At 40.6% G+C, this 17,230-nt stretch overlaps 2 pseudogenes; one reads left to right on the forward strand and one right to left on the reverse strand.

Moving 5' to 3' along the window:
- The first annotated feature begins 2,083 nt into the window (after window positions 1-2,083).
- On the forward strand, window positions 2,084-8,920 carry LOC148024413 (uncharacterized; annotated as a pseudogene).
- A 4,671-nt stretch (window positions 8,921-13,591) lies between these two features.
- Window positions 13,592-15,365, reverse strand: LOC148024414 (uncharacterized; annotated as a pseudogene).
- Window positions 15,366-17,230: the final 1,865 nt, after the last annotated feature.

The following is a 17,230-nucleotide window of genomic DNA, read 5'->3' on the forward strand; positions in this document are numbered from 1 at the left end:
GAGGATGAGGAGGACTCAGAATCTGGTGACAACTAGGATTTTGGCACATATTGGAGGATGTGTAGATTTAGAGGGGGTGGATGCCATGCCACTACGTGGTCACAATGTGAAAAATTCTAGAATGCATCATCAATAGCCTTTCTTATTGATCTGGAGAGTCAATGTCATCATAGTCATTAGTGCTAGTGTCCGTGGTATGGATTGTTTAAAAATACTAGATTTTTGGACAAATTTAGCATATTTTTGATATTTTGGATGTAATTTCTTGTAAATATCCTAAAAAGCTATGAAAACTTCTAGAATAGGATGGCATGCAAAAAGCAAGTTGCGTTTTCAGCCAGTTTTGAAAATTTCATAAAAAAAGAAGGAATGGAAAAATTGTTGCGTTGCGATCATAGTTGACAAGCAGCAAATAGCACTCTAAATTAGAAGAAGAAGAAGAAGTGATCTGGGGGATTTCTAAGTAGATGTTCTAGGGTTTTACCTCCCTTTTGGAGCCAACGGAACCATTAGATTTGTGGTTTGAGTAGCAAAGGAGAAGCTACTATTTTGATGCACGTTTTTGGTCTACAATGGAGCTCTAGAAAATCTAATGCTTGGAGATTGCTTTTGAGTAGTGCCAAACAAGGAATTTCAGGTTCTATCAATACATAGTGCTTTGATTCATTGAGCTTTGTCTTTATCTTGTGTACCTCTTGTCTATTCTTTTTCTTCTCTTCTATTTGCTATTCTCTACTTCCTTCTATCTCTGATCCTCGATGGATATGACCTTTCAACTAAAACCCCTCCAACAATGTCTGCGCAGAAGGATACTACCAACCATGAAAATTGGCACGTTTTTGGTATATGTCTATACAAAAGGATACTACAAGCTGCCATGTAGTAGAGTGTTAAGGTAATGTTGTTGCTAGAGGCCAAAAAGAGATGTAAGCAAGCCTATGAGAAAGTAAGCACCTAAAAATCACTACAAGGGTACACACATATAGCGATGCTAAGTAGCGATGGTTTTTTTTCGGCGTCGATATTAGCATTGCTAAAAATGTCGCTATTAGCGACGTAAATAGTGATACTAATAGCGACGACTTAATCTGGTAACATTTAGCGAAAACCCGAATGTTTTTTCAAACGCGCGTGCGAAGGCGGAGAGAAAGAGAAAGGGAGGTGAGCAAGAGAGGGAAGTGAGCAAGGGAGGTGAGCAAGGAAGCAAGCCGTGAGCTGCACGTGAGGAGAGGAGCGTCGCCCGCACGAAGAGGTCGTGGAAGAAGAAGAGAGCACGACGATATGCCCTGTTTTGGTTTCTTTACAATCTTTGTTTTGCTTTGCAATGTAGGTTAGAAAGTGTTGGTTTCTCTTCGATCTTTGTGTTGCTTTGTGTTGCTTTGCAATGTAGGTTAGGAAGTGTTGAAAGAGAGAGAAATCGAAGTGAGTGTTTTCAAATTTTTTATTGTGTTGGTTTTTATTCTTTGCAATGTAAGTTAGAAAGTGTTGGTTTTTCTTCAATCTTTGTGTTGCTTTAATTTGCAATGTAGGTTAGGAAGTGTTGAAAGAGAGAAATGGAAGAGAGTGTTTTTATATTTTTTCTTATGTTGGTTCTCTTCAATCTTTGCAATGTATATAGGGTAGGAAGTGTTGAAATATATATAGTGGAGTGGTCCCAATATACAATATAGAATCATTATTAAATTATCATTCCATTACATTGCAATCAAGATGTCTAGCACTCACGACCAACATGGTGGTGATCGTGAGGCTTGGCTCAATCAATGTGTCCCCTGTCTATGCATGCAATGCAAATTGGCAATTCGTCGGAAACGTCATTTGTCCATAGAGCATGTGCAATGGTATGGAGAGTTTCGAGTTGAGATAATCGACCAAGTAGTCTTGAATTACGAGATTGCGGTAAGTTCTCTCTCATTACTATATGACATGTAATTGATTTAAGTATAACATTTTGGGGTTATCTTAGAAGTTAGCTCCTTAATGTCCTTTACAGGGTCAGGGCCATGTCGATACATTGCAGTTTGTAGATCTCTTGCGTCCAGTAAGACGGGTTCGTCCGCACTCTATACAAATGCCTTCCGAGATGACTAACTGTCTCATAGAAGGTGATAACTCTCAACCCCCTTCTATGGGTGAGAATGCTGGAGACATGGACGATCCTCATGCTTTTTTGGAGCCCGAGTTAGAGGACATGATCGAATCATTGCTTCCAACGGACTCGGAATCCCAAGATCCTTTAATTGCAGAGGCTGCCATTCCATTGTATGATGGGAGTCGAGTATACCGTTTGAAGACACTTCTTGCATTATTGAGCATACAAACAAAGTATGGATGGAGCGATGCGAGTGTGACAGAGCTATTCAGGTATATTACGATGTGTATGATTCTTTATTGAAAGCCATTAAAATGTGCTATGTAGTACTCTAATAACGTGCTTCATTGCAATTTGTAGAACATTGAAATCTTACATTTTGCCTACCCAAAACACGATGCCTGAGTCTCCTGATGATGCAAGACAAGTGCTATGAAAGCTGGGCATGGATTATAATTGCATTCATGCTTGCCCCAATGATTGTGTTCTCTTCCGGGGAGAGTTTGAATTGTTGGCCACATGTCCCAAGTGCGGTGTGGACAGGTATCGAAATGACTTGCAAGGACAAACTGTTCCACAGAAGGTTTTGAGGCACTTTCCGTTGATACCGCATGTTCGTCGCATTTTTCGGACCAAGAGTTTTGCAAATTTGACTACATGGCATGCGGAAAATCGATCCACTAATGGTATACAGCGTACACCAGCTGACTCAGAAGCATGGCATCACATTGACGAGACTTTCCTTGACTTTGCAAAGGAGGCGAGGAATCTACGATTCGGTCTTGCCATGGATGGGGTAAATCCTTTTGGTTTACGTTCCACCTCCTATAGTGTATGGGCCGTGGTCCTTGTTAACTACAATATACCGCCATGGCTTTCCACCAAGAAAGGATACCTTTTGCTAAGCTTGCTTGTGCCTAGACGATACAAAGTCAAGAATATGGATGTCTATCTCTCTCCACTGATTGATGAACTAAAGGAGTTGTGGGAGGGAATTTAGTGGAGGACATGAGCAAACATATTGGTAGGCGATCCACAACTATAAGGGAAATTGTTATGTGGACCATGCATGACTTTCCAGGTTATGGAGAATGCTCTGGTAAAGCGTGTTTTCTTATTTTTCTAGTTTTCTTTGAACGATGTTGGTGTTATGACATGCCTCATTGTACATGTGTATTCTGCAGGGCTAGTCATGTTAGGTTACCATGCATGTCCTTTGTATGGACCAAGGTTGGATTCTCGTATTTCAAAATCTATGAAGAAGATGGTATTTGAGGGACATCGGGCTTTTTTGCCAGAGGGTCATGTCATGAGAGAAGGATTTCTTGGTCGCCCTCCTGCGAGAATGAACGCACTGAGCTGGTTTGATCGCAGGATGGTGGACCAAGACTCGCTTCCCAGTGGAATGCGACGCTTCTCACTTTTCTATGAGCTGACTTATTGGAAAAAATTGAAAATTAACCACCTTTTAGATCCCATGCACATTTGTAAGAATGTGGGTAGCTTGCTATGGGACCACCTCACTGGGCACCGAGACACACTAGGAGCGAGGATGGATTTGAAAGTAGTGGGAAAGATGGAACCATATTGGCCTGTAAGTGGCGTCGACGGTCGAGTGCAATTGCTACGCGCTCCTTGGGTTTTGTCTGGCAATGAAGTGTGACAAGTAAAGGAAAACATCAAGTCCTTTTGCACGCCGACTGGCCTAATGCGTTTTCTCAAGACAGCATTCACAAAGGATGACCAACTGACAGGACTCAAATCCCATGATTGGCATAATATGTGTCAGGTATGTACGGTATGAGGCTGCATATGGCATGATTCTACATAATAGATTTCACAATCTCCGTTTGTTTATACACAATATTAACTACATGGTTTTCACAGTTCGTATTGCCGATCGCAATTGCAGGGTCTCTGACATCGGAGGTACGGACAACCATTTACAAATTGTCCGAGTTGGTTCAGTTTATCTCCCAAAAAGAGATTCACACATCATCGATTGAATCTGCGAAATGCATGGCAGTAGAGACTGCTTGCCTTTTGGAGAAGTATCTTCCCACTAGCATGCTCATGATACAAACCCATCTTCTAGTGCATATTGTAGATGAATTGCAGGTTGCAGGTCTAGTCCATTGTTTTTCCTTGAACGGTTCATGAAGACCTTAAAGGGATCTGTACGACAATGGGCTCGTCCTGAGGGTAGCATGGCTGAAGGTTGGTTAGTGTCGGAGGCCTTGGTGTACATTTCTGAGTGGTTGTCCACTGTGGACTGGGACAAAGGCTTGATATGGTCACTTAAGGAGGATGATCATCTGAATGGAGATGTCCTAGTGGGAAATAGAATAGAGAAGAAGATGGACGCATCCATGGAGCCCAAAGTGAACCAATTTTGTATGCTGCATAGCACGAGTACGTGGAATGGCCCATTTGATATTCGAAGGGCTTAGAGGAGATGCCTCTACTCATGTCCACTAGATGGCTACATGAGACCCTAACCAAAGCATCTCAAGATGGAGAAACAGTTACTGAAGAAGAGTGGGACTTCTCACGTGGATGCAATCCCAAGGTATGCAATCCCAAGAAATTACAATCTATACTACAAATCACAACTAATATACGTGTTCTTCTCCCAGTATAAGGTCCATAGTGTAGCACGGTCACGTGGACGACATTTTAGAGTAGAGAACATCGATAAGTTATGCTCGACAATGGACTGTGGAGTGATGGCAATGTTTGAGCAGGAAAGCCGACGACGTGCCACAGATCCAAACCGTGTAGTTGCAAAGATGGAGTATTTTGGATGTTTACAGAGTATCCTTGCAGTGGACTATCGAAGTTTCTCCGTGACCATATTTGATGTGCAATGGTTCAAGGTTACTCTTGAAGGAGCAGGTGCAACTGTTCGGCAAGGGCCAAGTGGCTTTGTTGAGATTGACTCAACGAAGAAGTGGACCGATTTGAGTGATACATTTGTTTTGCCAAATCACTGTGAGCAGGAGTCCCTAATACTTGACGCGCTTTAGCAATCTCAAAGTGGACTTTTATACTAATCGTAATATGGATCAGGTCGTCTTTTTCCCTAATCCGCAACAATATCAATGCTAGTATGTCATTCCCATGACATCTAGGAGTATCCCCGTGTTTGCCAGAACCCCCGTACAAATCGTAGAAGAGACACGTTTAATAGTGGCAATGACAGAAGGCATACAAGAAATTAGGATGAACCGCCTGGAGGACCAAGACATCTCACCTATGGAGATAGAGGAGATAGAGGATGGGTTTTTTGAAAATGAAGCAGAGTCCTCATTTTGTGGAGAATTTTGTATAGATCTCCCAGTGTATACTGAGCTATGTCAAGATGTGATTATGGAACCCTAAACAAAAGTGACTCGATCAAAATGTTCCTCCCACTACAGCAATGCCAGTTTTTGCAAATCGGTTAGGACAGTTTGTATGTTTCTGGAGTATGGTGTTTTGTATTATCTAATTTTTATTATTATTTTAAAATGAAGTCTTGCTAATTAAGTCTTAGTTTTATTGTGTCTTGCAATTCATTATCTAATATTATTATTTTTCCTTGTATGTGCAGGTTTAGGATTTGAGCACGGATGGCAAGATGAATCGCGATTTTACAGATGATGACATTGACGCAATGCTAGCGTGTTTCTCACTAGAGCAGCTAGCATGGGTCAGAGATAGAGCCGATGCACAGCTTTCCCATTCCACCTCAGCATGATCGGCCGGTCCGATGCTTCGTTCTCCAGTAAATGTAGTCGCAGGTCTCACTTTGCTTTAGAGTCACGTAGTCGAGGAGGAGGCAGCTCCTGTTGTGGGGATATAGATGCACTCTCTCCCACTCGCATTGCCACCAGAGAATCGACACCATCTTTCACTGGCAGTGGCAGGTAGACGTCTATTGCTCCCACTCCTTCACGCACCCCACCGATTACTCCTAGGGCTGACAAGAAGTACACGAAATCCACTCCTCTAGGTATGTATTTTCGCATCCTTTTTCGCAGTAGCACTTATCAATTCAAGTTGTGTTTGACACATTTGTATTAATGTCATGAAAGTACCCGTTTGCAAAATCTTGCAGGTTACTCGTATCTCATAGATAAGGCCAGTGGCCATTTATACATGAATGATGAGGGAAAAGCTGTCATCTCTAGGATGCATGAGTTGTGCCAACAAGTATTTCGACACAACATTACAGACAAGTGGAAGGAGATCCCAGATGCCAGCAAGGAGTACATAATCGATACATTGTATCACGAGTTCCCTCATCCCTCTAGTAATGATAGATTTTCGAGAGGGTGGATGATGACCCGTATGCGTGACTATCAGTCGCATAGGCGGTCTGATGCACGCGAAGCAGTCAAGCAGGGCAAATCAAAGCTGGTGTGGCTGGATACAGAGGACTGGAGTAATCTCTAGGATGAGGTGACATCCACTCCAGACAAGTGGAAGCAGCAGAAGGACACAGCAAAGGCGCACTTGGACGTAGGATCGGTGCATCACCTTGGTAGTGGCAGCCACGCAACATTCCTGGCAGATTTCGTAAGTATTAATAGGATAGAGTACTCTAATTTAATGACATCCATGTTGATGTATGTATTTCAAACATGAATCTCAAGTACGTTGTTTTTCAATGGACTGCACTAGAGGTGACATACGGGGAGAAGCATGGCTTGAGTGCCCTGATCGAGAAGCTCTATGCTCGGAAGGACCGGTAAGTAGTAATAAATATCATTTCTGTGAAAAATGCGGGATCTAGAGCATGGCAAAACCGGAAGCTATGGAGGATGAAGAAATAAGTGTAGACTCATGATGGAAAGGACACTGTTTGTTACACAAGTGAATTAGGTTCCAAGATTGAGACTTGGACTCATAAACACAATCTTGTGTATGTGGACAATGACATTGACACTTTACTGAAATGAAAAGAGTACTATCATTGCATTTAGAAAAGGAAGCAAGTACAATGCTTTATAGGAAAGTAGGAAACTGCAGTAGGCACCATTGTGCATATGGGATAAGTTAGCCTGCATGTCCTTGACCCTGAGACTCCATACAAAGAGGCTGTTTGAGTGTGATTGCTGATTCTCAACACCCCTCCTCAATCACAACTAGGAAAGGCACAAAGTGTGTAGAGGTTGTAATGAGAACCACCTACAAAGTGTGGGCATACCACAGACATGGCAAAACACCAGAGGCTGTTGCAGAAAAAAACTAAGTGTGGGTACCATAAACATGGTGGACATCCAGAGGCTGTAACAGGGGCCTCACAAAGTGTACAGGGACTGTAATGCCAAGTTACATAAGGAGTTTACAAAGCTTATGGCAGGAAGCATTAGGGCAAGGAAAATACAAGGCTATTAAAATAGTCTATCAGAATTATGAGAGTACAAGGACTGATGAGTCTTGTCCTTCCGATCCTGGAGGTCTTCATCTTCATCTTCTTCTTCCTTTGCTCCATTTTCTTCTTCTTCTTTGACTGCGAATAGATAGGCCTTTTGGGATCTCTTTCTTGCGTGGCAGAACTTCTCGGTGTGTCCGGTCCTTTTGCAGAAGTCACAGAAGAGCTGATCCTTCTTGCCTTTGTACCTGTTGCCAACATATAATGCATGCTCATCTCTAGAGGTACTTGGTTCTTCTTTAGTTTTTAGCTTCTTTTCTTCTTCTAACAGTGATGCTTGGATATCAACAAGTTCAAGATTTGGCATGTTGATTAAAGTTGTTGATACATTATTATATTCAGGAGGCAAGCTCTTAAGCAGAACACCGATGCAAACATCTTCATCCATTTTAATGTTGATTCCTGCAAGTTGGGTTAGGAGTCCTTCCATGTAATTAAGATGTGTGGCAAGTGATGTGCTGGACTTCATTTCAAGCCTGAAGAACTCAATTAGGAGACCATACTTTGATGATTTAGATTGTGCACCGAACAGGGTGTCAAGTCTTTTCCATGTATCCTGTGAGGTCTCACAGTTATCCACATGATGGATATAACTGTCGTCTAGCTCCAGTTTGATAATGGCCTGAGCTCTGTCATCATTCTTTTGCCAAGTAGTTGCAAGGTCCGCATCCCGAGGTTTCTTCTCTTTGCCATTTGTGATGGCCCAGAGACCCTTCCTCATCAGGATGAGCTTGATGCGGGTTTGCCAAGTGTGGAATCCGACTCCTTTGAATCGAGCATTTGGAGAGTCTTTGCCCATGTTAGATTTACGGGAACAGTAGCAAATCAACTTCAGACTTTATTAGATTTGAGCAACAGAAGAATTGATTGAGAGACACAAGTGCTAAAAAGCACTAGCCTAGTGTCAATGAATACCAAATCTGCAAAAGTCTTTTTACTCCAAGTAACTCCACAAATCTGCAAAAGTCTTTTTACTCCAAGTAACTTCCCCTTCTTGATTTGATGCTGATGCCTTCAGATCTGAGTGACAGTACTTTAACGAACTTCAGAGAGTATTGCTCAGTGATTAAAATCACTTTTGATAACTTCAGTGAGAGTAACAGTGAAAAATGTCAAGATTTTGAAGCTTTTGGCTATGGTGGAATTAGGGTTTCTGAGACAGGAGCCTGGTTTTTTGCTGATTGCAGGAGCTACAGTGGATCATTTTCAAAACTTTTTATATGCCTAGGAAGCTGATTTCATGGGCTACAAAAGCCCTATCATGATGATCAAAATCGTGGTCAATATGCAGCACGCAGACACGTCGAACAGCAGCAGGCGCATTTCTGACAGGAATCCGCGATTTGCGCAATGCTGAAGCCAGGGAGCAGCAATGTCATCAATTATCATGCCAAGATGAAGCGCCTTGAGCAGAGGAACAACTCTCCAGAAGAAATCGCGGGCTGAAATGGCCTGGTTGAAGAGTTATGGAAGCTCCAAGCAGGGTAGGTCCTGTCTGGCTATGGCAGACACAGAGCAGAGATTGGGGATTTTCACAATGCTGAGCTCCAGATGGTCCAATTGTCCTAGATTGATGTGATACAGGGAAGCTTTATGAGTTGGAGAATACTTTTCTAGAAGGAAGCTCCAAGAGATTTGACCTGTGGAGTGAGATATAAGCAGTTCAATCTGACAGGGTGCTGCTGGCTATGGCTGCCATGGAAGCTTTAGTGAGAGTAGAGTTGGGAGATGAAGTCATGAGCTGACATTGAGCTAGACTGAGGTTGAAAGGAATCAAGAGAGGCTAGACAAGCAGTGCCATGCCCAACTGGGCTCTGATAACATGTGAAAAATGCGGGATCTAGAGCATGGCAAAACCGGAAGCTATGGAGGATGAAGAAATAAGTGTAGACTCATGATGGAAAGGACACTGTTTGTTACACAGGTGAATTAGGTTCCAAGATTGAGACTTGGACTCATAAACACAATCTTGTGTATGTGGACAATGACGTTGACACTTTACTGAAATGAAAAGAGTACTATCATTGCATTTAGAAAAGGAAGCAAGTACAATGCTTTATAGGAAAGTAGGAAACTGCAGTAGGCACCATTGTGCATATGGGATAAGTTAGCCTGCATGTCCTTGACCCTCAGACTCCATACAAAGAGGCTGTTTGAGTGTGATTGCTGATTCTCAACAATTTCTAATTTGAGAAATCTGTCATTATATGTCAGTTTGTATTTGGTACTCACAATTATATATGTATTTGCTGTTGTAGACTCCCTTCGGTATGCCACTACAGCGAGAGGAGTTTTCTGATGTGGATGAGTCATAGAGAGCAGATTAGGCTATATAGGATTACTCCCCATCTTGTATTATGTAAGGCCTTATGGCCTCTATCCTCCATATGTAATAGCTAATTGTGTATGATTCAGACTTCTATGTTGTAGCATGACTCCATATTTGCTTTGTCGTAGTAGCACTTCTCAATTTAAGTTCTGTTATTTTCTTTATCAATGTAGTGCACATTTGTGTTAATTAATGTCATGAAAGTACTTTTTTGCAAAGTCTTGTCATTATTTGGGATCGATTGTCTAACTTCTTTGACAACAGGAATTGTCTCTTAGCCCTGTGTGGCTCTAACTGTGGCAGGGCTGCATCTGCAGCTCTGCCACAAATTTTTTTTCTGCAATCGTCTGTATTAGCATTGCAAAATAACTCTGCAATTGTCGGTATTAGCGTTGAAAATTCCCCTGTATAACCGTTGCTATTTTCGTCACTAATTTCGTTGGTATTAGCGTCGCTAAATAGTGACGCTAATATCGACGAAATTAGTGATGAAAATAGCGAGGCAAATAGCGATGCTTTTGTAGCGACGCTAATAGCGACAATGGGGATATTTTTCATATATAAAGAAAACCTCATTCGATATAGCATCTATATGTTGTAGTGAATGGCCCAAAACTTGTATTAAGCCTTAGGACTCCAAGCACAGCTCTCTAAAGAAAAAGCCCTTTGTACTTTGCACTATAATACATATATATCTTTCTTGCAACCTATCTCTCAAGCATATTTTCTAGTTATTGTATTCGATTGTGATAAGATTGAAGTGCTTTATGAATCAATATTAAGTGATATCAATGTTAATATTTTTAGAGTATGATAGAAGTGAAAAATACAAGTAAAAAATTTTTAGTAAAAAATTTTGTGATTTGACATGCTAGAGTGCTTAGTTTTGCCTCAAAAGTTCCAAAAATGCCAAAAATAGTGATCTGAGCTATTCACGATGCCTTGGACATCACACGTGTGAATGCATAGGATGACATTGCCATCTTACTAATTCACTATGGATTCCATAGCATGTGAATTGATATAGGATGATAGTGTCATCTTACCTCTTCATGTGTCGTGGCATCCAAGGCATCCTACGCAGCTTAGATAACCATTTTTTTTATATTGTTGGGATTTTGAGATAAAATTAAGCACTCTATCTTTACCAAACTACACATTTTCTAGTGATACATTTTTGAAAAATTTCCTATACTTTGTATACGATTTTTTTTATATTTTTGGGGTTTTGAGCTAAAATTAAGTACTCTAGCTTGCCAAACCACACCTTTTTTACTGACAAAGTTTTGAAAAAATTCCTATACTTTGTCACTTGTATGATGTAGGCTAACTTTTCATTTGGCAAAACAAAAAGGTTAACTAGATTTTTGCCCGAAAATTGACTACTCATTCTAAATAATCATCAAGTTTTCAATTGATGTTGCAAATTTAATCGTTATACTATCATGCACAAATACAATATGAGACATCTAAGAGGCACAATAAAAAGAAAAGGTTTTTCATTACATATCAAAGTTCACAGAGTACATTACATTGCAGTGTGTTACAAAAACTCTAGACCCTTGGTAGCTCTAATCTCTCTCCTCTCTTATCGTTCTAGCTAACTACATGTCTTTGGCATAAATCACACACATATATTCATTCTCAAAAAGAGTGACAAGATACGCTTTTGTGGTTTCTTGGATAGCCTCCATTGCAATCCCTTGCATGTGAAATTAATGTTCGTAATAGTAAAGGATTTTCTTCACTAAGCATACAAAGGGTACTTTCCTAATCAGCAAGTCCATGCTCTTCTAGTACTTGCGAATCTCCCTTAGAGCCATTAGGTAATAGTTATTCCTCTACTTTAGTATTTTCCTTGGGAGTTGTGGGCTTGGAATTGGGGCTCAAGTATGGTTTATTCAGCAGGGGTCAGTTCTGGGGTAAGGAGGAGGGGTATTGGAGGAGGAGGAGGAGGAAGCTATCCAGATCACTTCATTTTTAGCTTGGGGTGTCACATGGGGCCCTTACCACCTGTTGAGTGCCCCTTGGTTGCATCTCCAATAGCCTTGGGCCATTCTATCCTGTCTTAGGGCCTATTGATATTATCATCAATGTTGCCCTTGTCATCATTATTTCCACCTTTCTCATTTATAGAAGTGTCACCCTCATTATTCTCCTGCTCATTACTATCATCTTCCACATCCTTGCTTGCTTCTTCCTCTTCAAAAGAGTCTTCTTGCTTGCAATCTCTTTCAAAGTATCCAAGGCTAATTTAGAGAGGATCTTGGAGCCTTTGGATAGATTAGGGGGTGGGGTTGGGGGGATATTAAAGACAATGAGGTTGTGCTACTATTAGAGTCATCTTATTGGCTGAAATTAGGGATCTCTTTGCCTTACCACAATAGAGAAGTAAAAACTTATCCTTGACCTTGGCTAGCCTTGGCTTGATAGTAGATGTTGTGGCACAGTTTGCTTACTGTAGGCCATGAGATGGATTAGAAGAATAAGACAATTCAACAATAGAAGTATGAAATAGAAAATGAACTAAAAGAGCTCTATTTATACCTAGTATTAGGGTTTAAGGAGGATTCACATGCAGTTTTACATATGTGCCCATTTGGACCCTTCCCTTTATCTTCTTATGCACCATACTGCATGTGTATTCATTGCAAATGTGTTTCTCCACTTTTCCTTAATGCTTGCTTGGATTTGTTGCGTAAGAGATTTAGCTAGTGTGGTAGCATTAGCATTCTCCAATGTGATGAAGCGATCGAAGGTGTATCTATAAAACCAATTGAACATTTCTACAAGGTAGCTTTTCTTAACACAATCACCTCCATGACAAGTGTTCTTGAATATGCACCATGGAGTTTGACTATTCTCCGAGTATGTGTTTGGAGAAAACATAAAAAATCAATCAAGTTTTAGAAAAAAGAGTTTATTTCTTCAAGCCAATCTTTTTACAAAAAAAACAAAAGCAAGACAAATTTGACTGCCATTTTGATTGACAAATTTCTCCAATTTTGGCAAGTAATACAATAAGATGGCCATGTGGTTTGAGAGAAAGAGGGTGTATTGCTAAGCAAGCACATTGACATTTAAATTATTATGGTTGAAAAAATGTGTCATTTGAGTTTTGATTTATGAATGGATAACTATATGTATATATTATAAAGATAGATTAAAGGTATGATCACATAGTGTGTATGAGAATCAATACAAGAATGCAACATGACATGACATATTATAAAGATAGATTAAAGGTACGATCACATAGTGTGTATGTGAACAGAAACCTCTCTTGGAGATAATCAATACGAAAAGTAGTATTGGAGATAATTAGTACAAGAATGTGACATAACATGATATATTATTTGCATATAATACATGACATGATAATTTCCAAGGCACGAGGACTCACATTCATCATCAATGAAGTGGTTGCAACATTGATGGTAATCTTGTTGCTTTCTATCATATCTTGGGTCATTTTCCATGGACATTGCTATTGCTTTTGCCTACATAGGAATAATTCTTTTGAAAGACAACACACCAATAAATAACACGCAACATGTCAAGCTATATTGTCAAATATAAACTATGATGTAAGTGAGAATAATGATTTTATTCACATACTATGGTACCATAGAAGGGAAAACAAATGAAAATTCATCATGGATAATACTTTTATGTCATGATAAAATAAATATCCAAATTTGTACATAGTCAAAGTACTAAAATATCACTAGTCAAAGCGATTGAAATCTGCTCAATGATCCACCTCCTCATCCATGTGTAGCGTGCTTGCATACTCTTGTCCCTCTTCCATTTTACTAAGAAGCAAGGGTTGATATACGATGTAATCAAATCCTCATCCACATCAATGGATGCACATAGTCTTCCACTACTCATGCATGCCTTAAGAATAGGGGATGTACCACATCCCAACTCAAGACATACTCCACCCTAATGACAAAAAGCTCAACAAAGCAAGCTAAGGATGTGTGGCTCCTATCTAAGATACCATGCCATTGTACCCTAGAAGGCTTAATGGCTTGTGATATATCTGGAATGTAGTGATATGACAATGTATCCATAGATTGAATATATAATGCCTCAAACATCCATGTGCTCTCTCTAATGAAAACATGGGGTTATGTTGCACATCTTTGAATCATGATTAACATTGATACAAAGAGCTCCAAAATTAAGAGTAGATTAGATAATTTATTTTGCACCATCAAGCTATGGATCTAAGAATATTCATTTTCATGTACCCACCTCTGTGCAATAACCATTACACTCATAGTACTCATAAGAGGAGTGGTGAATAACCGCTACTCGATGCACTATCTCCAAATCATAAAACGTACATAATGGTCAACCCATTCTGTAGTGGATCCCTTTGCAATATGCCTAACTCTACTACATAGTTAACAAACCTTTTATATATGTGAGACAAAAATAATATCTATACCAACAAAAAATTTGATATTATATAACATAAATTACCTCCAATTGATATTATATAACATAAATTACCTCCAATGGAGACCATCACTAGCAACCATCCAAAATCTGCCAAAATAGAGGAGGCCAAGGAAATACCATAGTGCATGTGATCCTCTAAAATTCTATCCCAAGGAGGATGGGGAATGTTGCCAAAATGTGAGCCTCCAAAAGGAAGGTCCAATAATATGAGATCTCCTGTCCATTCCATAGACCTCCCCTTTCTAGTAGGTTGTTTAGGAAGTTATGCAAGACTTAGAGATGAAAGGGCTAGGAAGATTTTGGGTGTGAGTGCACGATGGCCCATCTACGGGAAAGTGGATTGCTGCAGCTACTATGGAGGCCCTACAAATGGCCATAGAGGGGTTTCTCATCGACTTGTTTGATGATACACAGCTAGCGACCATCCATGCAAAGTGCACCACAATCATAGATAAAGACATGAAATTTATCGTTTGGCTCCAACATGGCAAGGGGACTCCTCCATAGGTTATGAGATTAATGATGCAAGGTTTTGTAATGAGTGTTATAGCACCATAGCATCTTGGAAGTTGTAACAAATCCGAAATGATAATATGCAATTTGCATATGAAACCCCTCTTAGGGTAGGATAAGTCATAGGGATAATTTTTTTAATTAGATAAAGGCAAATTTTTTTAATTATTTCCCCTCTCCTCCAGCCGACTGTCGAGTTGGAGGAAGAGGGGAATAGCATGTGAAAGCAAGCTCCTTGCTGGAGCTTTCTTAGGCTATGGTGCATGCCCATCGACGCGTGGGGGAGGGAGAATCTTATCCCCTCCCCCTATTTAAACCAAGGGGGGTGCAGGCTGAGGGAGGAACCGCCACCTGCTATTGTTGTGAAAAAAAAAAGTGCCTTGACTCTGAGCAAGAAAGAGAGAGGTGTTCATCGCTACCTCAAGTACAAGGGAGTGAAGAATCTGGCCGTGATGAGAGGGAGAGGAGGAGTGGAGGCACTGATTGTCGCCGTGAGCCAGGAAATCATCGCTAACTGCCATCGCAGTCCGCGCCCCCATCTCGTCAGCACGCTGCCAAATCGGTGTCTGCTTCCTCCCACGTGGCCCAGACACTTTAGAAGCTTCTTGGGGGGAAGCTTCTAAGGTTCTAAGAAGCCCCTTTTCCTATAGCCTTTAAGGCTACCCTTTTTCCCCCCTTGGAATTTTCCCCTTAGGGCTCTATAAGCCCCTTTTCTTCCCCAAATTCTCCTTGGAGGGCCTTTAAGAGGTCTTAAGCCTTTCCCCCCTTAAGAAGGCCTTACCTTAAAAGGGCCTTCACACAACCCTTAAGCTTTTTTTTTCCTCCCCCCTCAAATTTCCCCCCTTGGAACCCTATAAGCCCTTTTCCCCCCAAAGCTTGGAACCCTATAAGCCCTTTTCCCCCCAAATCTTGGAACCCTATAAGCCCTTTTCCCCCCAAACCTTGGAACCCTATAATCCACTTTTCACCCCAAAACCTTGGAGCTCCATAAGCCTTTTTTTCCCCCCCCAAAATTTGACTTGAAGGGGCTTTCATGTGGCCTTAAGTTTTTTTTTCATACAAAAAAAGTCCTTCTTAAAGCCCTTTGTTTCCCCTCCTCGAGATCCTTCCACCCAATTTCGTGTGAAGTCCACCTAATTCCCTTTCCGTGTTCGCATACGAAGGAGACGGATAAGATCGTAACCCCGCGCCCAATGCAAAAAGGATGCATTCGCGATGCCTCCTAAGAAAGCCCAAGGTGCAACCGTAGGAGGATCGTCTCCTAGCACCCACGTGGACATCTCACCACAAGTCCAGGTTTTCCTTCCTAATTTTTATTTGGTATTATTATAATCGTGTGAGGAAAATTGTTGGAAATAGGATGCATTTTTTGTCTTAAATGCTTTAGAAAATTGATCTGCATTTAGTCCATATTTACAAAAATGGAATTTAAGATAGTGCACTCCGTTTAGGCATGGAAGTATAAAATTGAATGTCACATTATTGGGCCATATCTTCTTCGCAATAAGTCATCATGGGAAGTGCTAATAACCCATAGGGAATTGCAAGGCATGAAAAATTCCTAAGTTGCATAAACTGCTCAATTATCATTTTTCAACTGCATAATTACTAGTAAAAGGTTGCTTGTTTAGCATGAATCTTGTTTGCAAGTTTGATTAGTTGGAATTAGGTTATAACCTAACCTATACTTGATCTTAAATCGATAAGTTAGGATTGAAAATCAACTTAGGCATAGATAATGAGTCATATGGTTATGGAAACGATAGCGTAATTATCGCCAAAAATAGATAGATTAAATCGACATAAACCTAAACACCAAAAACCGTGGAGTACTCGTTTTAGAAAGAGTTAATTAAATTCCAAAGAACTCACTAGGATTTAATACGTGATCTAATCGCACATATTGCTAAAATCGAAACTTCTATACCCTAAATACTTGCCCACATTTACCGAATGTAGGGACAGCGGAACATACTTGAGAAGTGATCTAGGGTTGTCCCTAAGAATCTTACGCTAAAAAGATGGAACTTGGAACCCTAGGATTGACAACGTCAGCCTAATGTAATCAGGAACAGATTGTTTCGTGACTCCATTTGATGAGTAGAATAGTCTCATAGTTCGATGCGACACTTGTGCGACAAGTGCGGAGTCGGATGATCTTGTGATTGGATCACAAGGGAATGGCCAATTCTCGCAATGAGGTTGGCAGGTCCTTACGCAAGCTAACTTGCAAGAGGATGAATGATCATCCTAATATAGTATCTTTCTTGAGTAAAGATAATTGCTTGGAAGCAAAAGACCAGCCGATAAATTGGAATAATCTATGAACTTAAGGTTTGAACAAGTCGGGTTAATAGGGTACGCCCTAATCCAGGATATGTGGGATCTTGCCAAGTCGCAAGTC

The sequence above is a fragment of the Lygodium microphyllum genome, chromosome 15, assembly GCF_053477565.2.
Source record: "Lygodium microphyllum isolate KBCC chromosome 15, Lygodium_microphyllum_v1.1.10, whole genome shotgun sequence".
Taxonomy (NCBI): domain Eukaryota; kingdom Viridiplantae; phylum Streptophyta; class Polypodiopsida; order Schizaeales; family Lygodiaceae; genus Lygodium; species Lygodium microphyllum.